Here is an 11,970-nt window from a genome sequence, read left to right as displayed (position 1 = left end):
AAGATGTGTCTTGAATTTCCCGAATGCGCTTCTAAAGCAGGCGTTTTAATAAAACTAAAAATGAAACAATTTTTTTTCAGCATCCCATTTCTCTCTGCTTACACTAATGAATGATATAAATTTTTATAGCTGCCCAAGATATTTTAATTCTATTTAAGTTGGTTATATGGTTAGAAACCATATGATATTTACATGTATGTAAATGAATATTGAAAAAGGTAGCAAACACTAAATTGTATTTCTTTTAGAAAGCTTTAGGATGACTAGCTGCAATTTCATCACAGATTTACATTGTTTTTTTAACTGCATGTCTGGGCTTTCAAAGTTTCTATGATTTTAATATTAGGAATAATTATTACAATCAGAGGAATAATCAGACTATGTAATATAGAATGCAATGTAACATCATACCTTTACTTGCTTGATCTGTTTTACCATTTTATGTTGCAATAAACATTCTTACCATAAATTAGTATTATCATAGTTATTATTGTATTTTGTTAATTCAGATCACACCCTAAACCGATTATAAATCTTTAATAAGAAGGGAACATAAATAAACAAAGCATTACAACAAATGCACTGTATAAAACTATGTTAAAAACTATATGCTAACAATTAATCTTCTTCTATATATATAATTGTTAGTGTTTGTAGTTTGTCTGTCCAGTTATAGCTGTGGAGCTTTAGTAACAAGAAACCTGCTTCACCGAGGATTTGAACTCTGAACCTTCAGGTCTGCAGACCATCAAGCTAATCACCTACACTACATAGTCCTTACCATGCTATGGTATAATAAGGCATCAAATTACAAAAATCAAATTTTTTTTAAAGATTATAAAAAGGAACTAACAGGTTCCATTCTTGTGAAAATCAATCACTTCTTTATTGATGCTAAAGAGTTGTGAGAAGACAACTCATACAGAAACAGCTTTTTAACAGTTTCTAAGAACAAGTTAAAAATAAAGGTTAGGTTATTGTCTTTAATGCACGCAATGGCTCCTTCTTCATTTTCTAATGATGTGGATGTTTAATAGGCTGGTTCTTAAAAAACGAGTTTTAAACCCAAATATTTTTGGTGAACTGGCAAAAAGCGCAAAATCATATGCGTGCGAAGTTTATATGAAATCGGCCAAAAATATGGCGACATTGTGCATAGTTTATTTACAGATTAACAGACATACGGCTTCACACGCAATAGTTATGTGGAGTTTATAGACAAAGATTTATATATAAAGTAGCAGCATAGGACAATTCCAACGAACCCTGGCCTTTAAAAAGCTAAATGCTACAAGATTATTCACATCAAAGACACTACTACATACTGATAATAGTATAAACAGCTGCATGTAGTGCAATCATATACTAGAATAGCCAGGCTCTGGACATGCTGAGTATACACTCAACAAGTCATACTCACAGTTCTCTTTAAGTTAAATATTTTAGATATAGAAGAACTAAAATTTTTTGTTTATGTTTAAAAAAAATTAACTTTAGCTTTTCGGGCAGAATCTAACAGAGACTAGACCTTATTTCCATATATTATATATATTCTGTTTTATTGGCAATAATTTCATTTGCAATAGAAACGTTTTTCAAATTATGCCATACAACAATAAATGGCAACAATTAGCCACTAAAATCGAATAACTAGCTTAACAAATAATGTTAAAAATGCATTTTTCTGCTAAAAGAGCGAATATTAGGTAGGAGATTGTTAAAGCAACTGGCAATGGTTTTTTAATAGCTGTTAGCGGTTGTATGCAATTTGTTTATAACACATAAGTTCAAATGAGTTGAGAACCTGTAACTGTCATGTAAAATATGAGGACGCAAACCATAAAAAATCTTGAAACCTTTAATCGAAGTAAAATAAACATTTAGCATAAGCAAATCAAGAAGATGCAAAGATTTAGAAAGATCATTTGTTTGAATAATATATGCAGTAAGATATATTAAGATTTTTTAAGATCTCGCATTGCCGACAAACATTTGAACAGAAGAATTTGACGCCAACTCGGCTAGATCACTGCGTGGGATTTTTAATCAAAGTTCCGCACAAGGAAAATATGTTATCTTAATTGTTGAGTTCAGAAAGTTAGACATCAATAAAAGCGTGCCTTGCTAAGACATATCTTATGAAGGACAAGATTACGACATCAAATGACATTTTGATGGCACCATTCTGCCTAAACAGAATACTTATCTATCCTTAACTATTTACTCAAATGTGTTATATGACGGCAATAAAAGTTTAGTCATACATAGCGACTATAAAGCTGTATAAAGAGCCGCTAGCTGGATGAGAGTACGTTGTACAGCTGTGAAAGAAGATGAACTTTGTTGGTAAGTACAGTATACTCTTATGGTTAAACATTTTACTCACTGAGCTGCTTTTTGTTGTTTGTTGTTGTTCAGTTCAAACATCCAGTTGCATTTGCCAACACAGTATTGGTCAATACAGTAATGTTCTGTGAACATCATGAATGCGTCTGGAGCCATGACCAGCCATGATCAACCATGACCTAGTGTTGTAGAACATCTGGCCTTCAAACAACAGGTTGGGGTTGAATTCTATAAAATGGCCACTGGTAGTAACAGGAATGTCACCAACCTCAAACTACTTTCTGTAGCTGATATGTCTCTAGTTGTTGAGGTTCTCTCGCTACTGGACTTAAACATCTTCAGCCAAGATCACAGAGCCATTTTTGTACAACGATTCTCTTAAAAATATGTGCGCAGTGTCTGCTTGCGGTAAGCCAAGCAGATATCATACTCAATCTCTCACATACACACAGACTCACACGCTAAACACACTGGCACAAATGCACTGAACACACATACCGGAGCTGATAGAAATATAGTCTACCCTTCGACTGTAGACATTTTTCAGCAGTTGTTACACAGATAAGTTTCCAGACAGGTAATTGAAGAATGTTTATAAAATAGTAAGAATTTATTCAACTTAAAAATGAGACTGCTAGAGATAAGCCAGGTAACAAGTTTAGAGACATTTAGTAATTTTTACAATCTGACTCCAGCTTGAAGTTGTCTAATACGTGAAAACTAACTTCAAACATTCAAAGATTTGATTTTGAAGATTCAAAGGCTGACCACAACACTACTTGAGGAAAAATGTAAAGTGGCTGCCAGAAACAATGCAATACTAAGTTACATAATCAACAGTTAGAGTGTATATAGAAGGCTAACACTGGTGCTGCCATGTCAGCTCTCTATCGTTGCTATATACATGTATGTTCTAGGATAGGCTTACTTACTATGTTTGCCGACTCACTACTATAATAGACTGATCTTGCAATTACAAATCACACAGTGTTATGTTGTATTAAAATACATAGAGCTTCACAATATGGTAATTTATTTGTTGGGTAGGGATTTTCAAATCGTCTAGTTTAAAAATGACCACCAAACAATTGAATCGCCATATCGTGACACTTTACTTTAAAAGATATCGTTAATCGTATAAAAGAATATAATGGTGTGATGGTGAATTATCTCACACCTGACAAATTTTAAAATGGGCAATACTGAAATTATAATGTACGGGCCTTCTAGTCTTGCGTTAAGCTCATTCCATGGCCTTCTACTTGCCCGGCATTCATGGAATAAATGTTTCTATCACAAACACAAAACAGCTTTTTTAAAGTGGAAATATATAAAACAATATTAACAAAACTTACTGGTTTTTTTCATATAATAATATCGCAACATATAGCAAATCACCTATTTGCGTTATTGAGTTGTCTGGGGATTTTTGGAAATTTCAAAGGTCTATATACATCAATATAAGTAACGAAATTATTTTGAAGTAGTAAAAACTTTCCTTTTATTAAAGGACCTACAGCGTAATGAAATCAATTTGTGGCTAAGGTATAAAAGTAACACAAAATATATTTTGTGTTACTCACAAAATCTCGGATAAAAACTAAATTACTTTTGGAACAGCTCCAACCTTTAACTTGAGGTGTTTACAAACTCCTATCATTTTTACTCCCAGAATAATACGTTGCGCAACAGCATAATGATATCCGTGTTAAGGTAAGGATAGCAACTTTGAGCAATAAATTGCAGGAATACAAAAACTATCTCATGTTTGTATCGAATAGCATGTATGTGGTATGTTTATATACCTCTGACAACAGTGTTTTGACTACAGGAATCTTTACAATTTTCCTGTTGGTTGGGCTGAATGTAGCTTGGGCTAAAGATGAGTGCATGAAAATGTGTCCATACAACTACAGGCCGGTGTGTGCTTCTAATGGAGAAACATACAGTAAGTGTGCCTATAATTTATTATCAGGGCATCTATTGATTCACTTACAGTAAGTGCTTTTCTTTAATATTCTAAACCACAGATGAACTGTGACTTACTGTTTGCTTTGCATCCTAATAGCGAAGACTTGATAAACAACAAATTGACTAAACTCTCAACTAGAATTGACAAACTTTTGATAAGATGATTTTGACATGAGATTCTAGAAATTCTGTCTCAAGAGAAAACTATAATACTAGTTCATATAGTTTCCAGCTATTTGCGTTAACAACTTACACAGTAAAAATTATTTTTCAAAATAATTAGTGATGAAGCAGTGATGTTTACAATGGGTTATGGGATACATTAAGTACGGTGGCAGTTTTGTATTGAAATTTTCACCAATGCTCGCATTCAATTTCCAGAATGGTAAATAATCTTTCACCCAAGAAATACTGGAACATTTATAATTCCTCTTGACTTTTTTTGATTGGTTAACTTTTATGGTTTTGATGAATTTGGATGACCATCATTGCGGTACTTACAACAGCTGTTTATGAGCGGCAGCCGCAGGAGATAGGCCCTAGTTATTAATAGACTGAATTCATCAAGTAATAGCATCAATTAGAGAACAAGTACTTATCAAGTACTTACATGTGAAGTTTGCATTCAATGAAATTGTCTTCTTTAATCTCTTGATTTTGCCTTTTTCTCATCCACAAAGTTTAGGATGTTTTATACTGCGTTGTTTTAGAGATGGTCATAGACATGCACATATTATTATTGTTATATACATGTAAGTACATAGTACTATTGTCATTAGAATTCAGTAGCAAGAATTATGTTTTGGATAAACAATTTGGTATATTTAATAGTACATGATAGTAGTATTTAACAGTATATATGGCTCATATCATCAGTAAAATTATTGTTACATGTGTCAGGGAAGGCATAAGTGAAAGCAGTGATAACGCATGACACATGATAAAACTGCTATCTTTCCATTTGAATCTTCATTCAAACATTTGAACTAGTAAATACTGAATACCCAAAATTGTTCAACTATTTGAATTCTTATTTGTTTCCGATTTTAAGCATCCATTCTGCCTCAAATTATACTGTCTTTCTGATGACGAGCCACCACTCAAACAAGGTCAACACTACTGGTTTATTCCAGATCATATTATCTCAATAAATGGAAAAGGATATTTTTAGATGAGATTATCTGGACTAAGCAAGTCATATTGACCCTAGTGAAGTGTTGTTTAATCATCAGAGAGTCATGTTAGCGAGATAATGCGAGTGCACAGAGCAATGACTAAAGTGCCCTTTAGACGGATGTGATGTCTTGTTATCGGATTCATTCTAGCATAAATTGTTCATTGAACCCACAATAAACTATAATGCTTTTTTATTAAGTGAAGTAGAATATTAGTGATAAACTGGTAAATTGATAATTACAGAGGTTTTAGCACAATTATAATTGGTGTGACAGTGAAAAATAAACACAGAATTTATAGAAAATAAACATGAATTTCTAACTTATGGTAATCTGTTATCTACTCAGGAGCCATGTAGGATAGAATTGCTGATTTCTTCAGTCTAATATGTATGATTCAATACGTACTTAAAATCATTGCATTTGGATTATTAATATTTAATGGTAGTAACTTTGAACATGTTAAACTGATGTTTTAACATCTATAAATTATGATGTGTTGTTGTTAGCTTAGTAAATTGCTCTTGCTAATAACTGTGAGCTAGCATATCTTGCACTCCACCTAGTAAGCCGCTAATGTTAGTAAAAGTTAACTGATATATACAAGCTGTCATATTATACATTACACATTATATTTGACTAGTTTTAGTAACTGTTAAAATGATATATTAACCTTGACCTATTAAACTAATAATGTTAGTAGTTGTGTACAGTCATAAATTCCTTTCTCAGTAGTTCCTCAGTAATTTAGTTGGCAAGTACTAAAGTAACAGAATCTGCGAGCTTTTGCTGAAAACCAGTTCAAATAATTATTTTGTTGATCACTAACTGCAGCTGATGATATTTCTTGCTAGATAGAAAGCAAATTTTAGTTCCTTGGAACTAGCTGGAGTACTAAAAGCACCACTTCTTTGCTTTCAACCTTGAACTTAACAACTTGTACTAGCGTTTGCTGTTTTATTGATAAAGGTTTTTATTTTAGGCAATCAATGCGACTTTGAAGTTGGAGCTTGTCAAGAGCAACTCAAAGGTGTACAGCTTACAGTAGTTAAGCAAGGACCGTGTCGTAAATAACAACATCTGGTCAACTTCGTACTCGTTATAAAGGACTTTTTGCATTCAAATCTGAAACTGACACACGAGGATCAATTCTACCAAAACTAAATTCTATTGATGAACATTACATTACACTCTTAAAATTTTTTCAAAAATGCTTAATCCAGAATTATTATATATCCCTATCCACGTATTCATATATACCTACATTAAATAAAATATGAAAACCAAAAATATTAAATCATTTTTGTCTACTCTCAAATTTCAACTAATTTTGAGAACTGTACTGGGTTTTTTTTTTAAATTGCAAAAAATAAGCCATAACATCATCGATGAAGGCTCTATGTGCACAATAGCGTGGCTAGTTGAGGTGCAGAGCCGAGTTGGCAGGCAGTGAGCAGCGAGTGACTCACATGAATGAAAAGATCTCTGCAATTTAATAGAACAAGAGAAAAAGCAGTAAAGACAGAAAACACAGAAAAGGCTACTTCAGCCTCATCGACAGATGTCACTTTGTAAAATAGCTTTTATGTTGCAGTCTATCTCTAGAAACCTGAATTTTTAAAGACATTTTTATATTGTGAAGGATATTTCTATACAGGAATAGTTAACAGGAGTACCCATTGACACTTATTAGAAACAGAGTCCTGAGATTGAAATAATTGTAGTCATAAGAAATCTGTGCAAACTGGTACTAATGCATAGATGTAAAAGTTTAACAACAATATATCCAGACAATGTTTATAGACCTGGTTCAGCACAGACATAAGTCTCCAAATATAATGATAGACACCAGTATTTCCTTAAATTTCTTTGCAGACTGGCGCCAGTATTCATGGAGAGGAAGACCTCTAGGGATTACCATGCAGAATAAATACGAGCAACCAGCCATAGAGTGTTTTGTTTAAATGTGATTAAACTTGAATCGTCATCATAGAATTTTTACTGCAATAGTAACCGTGCCGAAGCCACAGTTGGAGATTGCGAAAAAAGATTGCGCTCGACAAAATTTGACATTTGTATCCTGATGACATTCTGCTGAGTTTCCCATGGCATACTAGAGTGACAGGGTACTAGTATGTATAATACACAATACTACGAGTTTATGAAACATGCTGCAACAGCTTCATTTCTTAATGTCAGGCAACTAATGATAATTAATTTATAACCATACTTCTTTAGCCCAAAATCACAAAGTGAGTCCTCTGGAGAGGGTGAACAACATTGAATATAAAGTCTACTAGTCATGCCTACAAATAAATACGTACAACCTAATGAATTCACTTGTCAGTGGTTGTCGAAACTTAAGGTATGGTTATTTTAGGCTATGTGTTATAGAAGTCGACCTTTTGACTTTGTTCAGAAATGTTTCAACAAGTTTAGTTTAAAGCTCGTTAAATAAATAGTGATATTTTGTACTATAATATAATATAACTCACATTCATCTGTCGGCTGAAGCCCTTGTATTGTAACTATTTGAATTCTTATTTGTTTCCGATTTTAAGCATCTATTTCTGCCTCAAATTACACTGTCTTTATGCTGACGAGCCACCACTCTATCAAGGTCAACACTACTGGTTTGCTACAGATCATATTCTCTCCATAAATGGAAAAGGATATTTTTAGATGAGATTATCTGTAGTAGCCACGATCGGTTGATGGAAACAGAGTCTGCAGCATACAGGAATTGGACTCACGACTTTCGGCTTGGTAGACCAACATTCTGATGACTTCGTCAATCAACTGCTTTTTAGCATTACAGAATAGTTGTATGCATAGTTATTACACTTGATGATCTCTCACAGCATGTTAAACTACCAGCAAAGATAATGATAACCTTTAGCCTTAATCACTTACAATAGCTGGGTTTCGAGTTTGATTTAGCTGATTCCAAGAAAAACTCCATATACGAGTATTTCTTTAATACAGACGTTTCGAGATTAGTGCTACTACTGGCCCTCGGATTGTTGACTGCTGGTTTGATCAAACCAAAGAACTCCACATTTTTCTGGAACGACTTTGACAAGTATGAATAACACAGCGTTCAATGCTAAATCTCAAAGTTCAATGTTCACTCTAGATATTATTTTGATAATAGTTATGAATTCTTTTAATGATTTTTTGATTTGCTGTTTAATTCTTGAAAGGGAAGTATTTTAAGAATAAACCAAATTGCCTTGCTGAGTATCTCATTTACCCAAGACTGGCTGATGATTTCAATATCAGCTGTTGAACTACAATAAAATAATACATAATTAGTTGTCTGCTCTTTTCTAGTGGTAATCGGAATAAGAGAGAAGACAACTTATAGTTTATGCATTGTAGCTGTTAATGTTTTGTTAGTCGCAATATATTCACTGCCGGCACAAACAGCCACAGTAAAGTTATCTATTAAAAGCTGTCTCATCAATCTTAGATAGCAATTTAGTCTCTAAATATGGTATCATAGCAGCTTTTAGAAAGTAAGGTCGAAATAATAACTGCACTCTAAACATTCTAATTGAGCTCGTGCCTGCTAATGCTATATGAGAAAATGAAAAAATTTCCATAATTGCGCTGCAGTCACACTGAGACGAGCTCTACCTATGAACAGAATATCATGCTATATGATATAGTATACACTGCATAATACTCGTAACATCCTAGTGACAAATTTACTAGCATTCACAGTAGATAGTTGGTGAACTCTGATGCTGTGGAAGGATATTGCCTAATGTTAGTATCTTGCTTAACGTATTAAGGTGTGACCTCATTATATTTTAAGAAACATATGTTAGTACCCATGTTATCTTATGCTAGTTTTCTTATATATTACAATAACATGAACATCTCATTTGTTTTTTGTTCTAATGTTTTAGAGTTTCCAGCATGAAGGCAACAGGTAAAGTTATAGGTTATAGTAGAATATGTCTTGAGCTAAAATCTACAATCCATACTTTTGTGCTTCAAAATGGGTATAGAATTTAGTTTTGATACCAGCCACATTCTAAAGATGGTTTCTTTTAAAAAAATGTAGCTCACATGTTTTTTTGAAACCATAATTGTTAAGGACAGCAAATGGTCATCATGAGCAAGGTCAGCTTATTTTAGAATTTTAAATTAACATACTGGTTGACGAAGAAAGAAAATTTAAAATGCTTATTTTGTTGAATTGGGTGCTGAACATTTACAAATGAAGCTGGTCCTATTCATTAAATTTAGTTTGTGCCAAAAAAGGTTTTTCACCAATAATTACTAAAAGTGAAATAGAAAAACTGGTGCAGATTCTTCCGGAAGATTCTCTAATTTCTTCCCAAGTAGATTCTTTAACCCTGCTATTGTGTTTTAACTTATTACTTCTTCTGAACCTGACATATTCTTCATAGTACACTTTAACCACCTAATTCTTCATAGTATACTTACGGTGTCAGGTTGGCCTAGTGGTAGTGCCTTTGATTGTTAACCATGGGGTTGGTGGTTCGAGTCCTGCGTAATGCCAGTCTGACACCAAGCTTTCAACCCTAAATTGCTGGGTATTTTGGATCTAGACCATAACTTGGTGGCCCCGTGTACCACATTGACAATGTTGGCACGTTAAAGATCCACCTCTGTCCTTCGCACATTGGACAAGTAAAATGGCTACCTGGCTCTATCAGACTGGACGTGTTACAAAAAAGCATCCCTTCGGGTTAATCTGACAGTTCCAGAAGCCCTTGATTAGTGTTAGGACCACGCGAGGTAGCTTATAAAAAAACCTAGTCCTGGCAGCGTGTTTCTCTACTAAAGAACACTACCAAGCAGTATCACTACATAACAGAAGCATGCCATTATTTATTACTTTAATCACCTTTCAGTTCTAATAAACTAAAAATTTCTACCCTACCCCTCATTTACAGATTGTTTTGTGAAACACCTCTTCAAGCAAATACGTATTCTTTCTTAGGGAATCTGCCACTTCTCTAATCAAACACCCACCATACTCAGTAACTAACAAGGCCCAGGAGATGTTAGAGTGAGTGTTGTTGTTGTCTATTCTTTAGCATTCTCGATTATTCTGGCTGTGGCTCTAGCCCTAGCGTCAGCTGGTAGGATTCCTCTAGGTGAGGAGTGTCCGGTGATCTGCCCCCTAAACTACCGGCCAGTCTGTGGCTCAGACGGAGTTACATATGGTGCGTCTAGTCACAATTATTTTAGCTCATTGTTTAGAGAGCCTCAGCTAGAAACAGCCAATTGAGATTCAATTCACAGAAAAGGTCACTGGTGCTGAAATGGCGTGCATCCAACTTTAAATTCATTTTTTTACCAAAATAACTAGCTCAGATTAATCTGCCTACTGACAGGCTGGAGTTAAAATCACACTTTAAGTTGTACAGATTTTTACAGGTTCTCAGGCTTTACAATTAATTTTAACCTTACAGCATGTTTATCTCCAATAAATACACAAATTCTTCTCAGAGACTAACTGACAACTTTTTATGATGCCGTAACTTCTACATGGACAAGACTGTCAGCAGTACAAATCGTTTATCTTTGAGGAGTTACCACATAAACAACGAAATGACTTCACAAAATACTTTGTAGAAGTTGTTGGTATATATTGTGTTAATAATGCTTAGCCTAGTAGTTACAAGTAGTCCATTATTTCTATTGTAGGCAATGCCTGTGCATTCAATGCTGCCGCATGCCAAGCGAGACTGCAAGGAAGGATTATTGCCCTGTCTCTCAATAACAGATGTGATCAGTAATCTTTTTACTGAGCTTGCTGTACTTCGTAAATAAATTAGTATTTGTAGTTGAAATTATTCTAAGTAATTTTAATACGTTCGCTCTCAACATTTCTTCAGCTGTACGGCTTTCAGCAGCGACTTGTTTTGAAATGGATGGTCTTATCAGGCAGTGCAAACAACCTCAAGATGAGAGACAGATAATATGCAAAGCACCTGTTTGCCATGCCAAATTCTCACAGGTTATAAACTACTTGCTGCAGTTAAAACTTAACAGCGTTTGCCATTTCATGAAGTGTTTTTAGAAATATCGTAACTGTAATGAATTTCTAAGCAATCATACTAGAAATAACATTATAAGAGTATGGATTTGATTTATTGCAGATTGATATTCAAGAGCCAGCTGAAGGCATAACTGGTAAACAGCGTAAATAAAAAAGGGTGTGTTATGAGGTGTAGATGAATAGTCTAGTGGACTACCATAACAGTTATCTTACACGCAAACTATATATTACATGTATATACAGATGGGATACATAAGCGCCTCGACAACACCGCATCATTTAGCCAAACCATCAATAGCAGCCTGATGCGCGCCGAGCAAGAAACAGCATTGTAGCCGCCTCAAACATTTTTAGTCTTAAAAACCGTTTAGTTTTAATGTACTCAACTCTTAGAGGTCTCTGTTCTAACTTGAATGCTTTGAAACATTACTTGTT

At 34.1% G+C, this 11,970-nt stretch overlaps 1 long non-coding RNA gene across 1 annotated transcript; it reads left to right on the top strand.

The window, feature by feature from the left end:
- The first annotated feature begins 2,303 nt into the window (after nt 1–2,303).
- Nucleotides 2,304–6,751, top strand: LOC137406647 (uncharacterized). Its single transcript, XR_010979931.1, has 3 exons — nt 2,304–2,346; nt 4,178–4,294; nt 6,475–6,751. It is a non-coding gene; the product is annotated as an uncharacterized lncRNA (long non-coding RNA).
- Nucleotides 6,752–11,970: the final 5,219 nt, after the last annotated feature.

The sequence above is a fragment of the Watersipora subatra genome, chromosome 10, assembly GCF_963576615.1.
Source record: "Watersipora subatra chromosome 10, tzWatSuba1.1, whole genome shotgun sequence".
In the NCBI taxonomy this organism is placed as follows: domain Eukaryota; kingdom Metazoa; phylum Bryozoa; class Gymnolaemata; order Cheilostomatida; family Watersiporidae; genus Watersipora; species Watersipora subatra.
The sequence above is the reverse complement of the archived record's forward strand: the minus strand, read 5'-3'. Positions and strand labels throughout refer to the sequence as shown.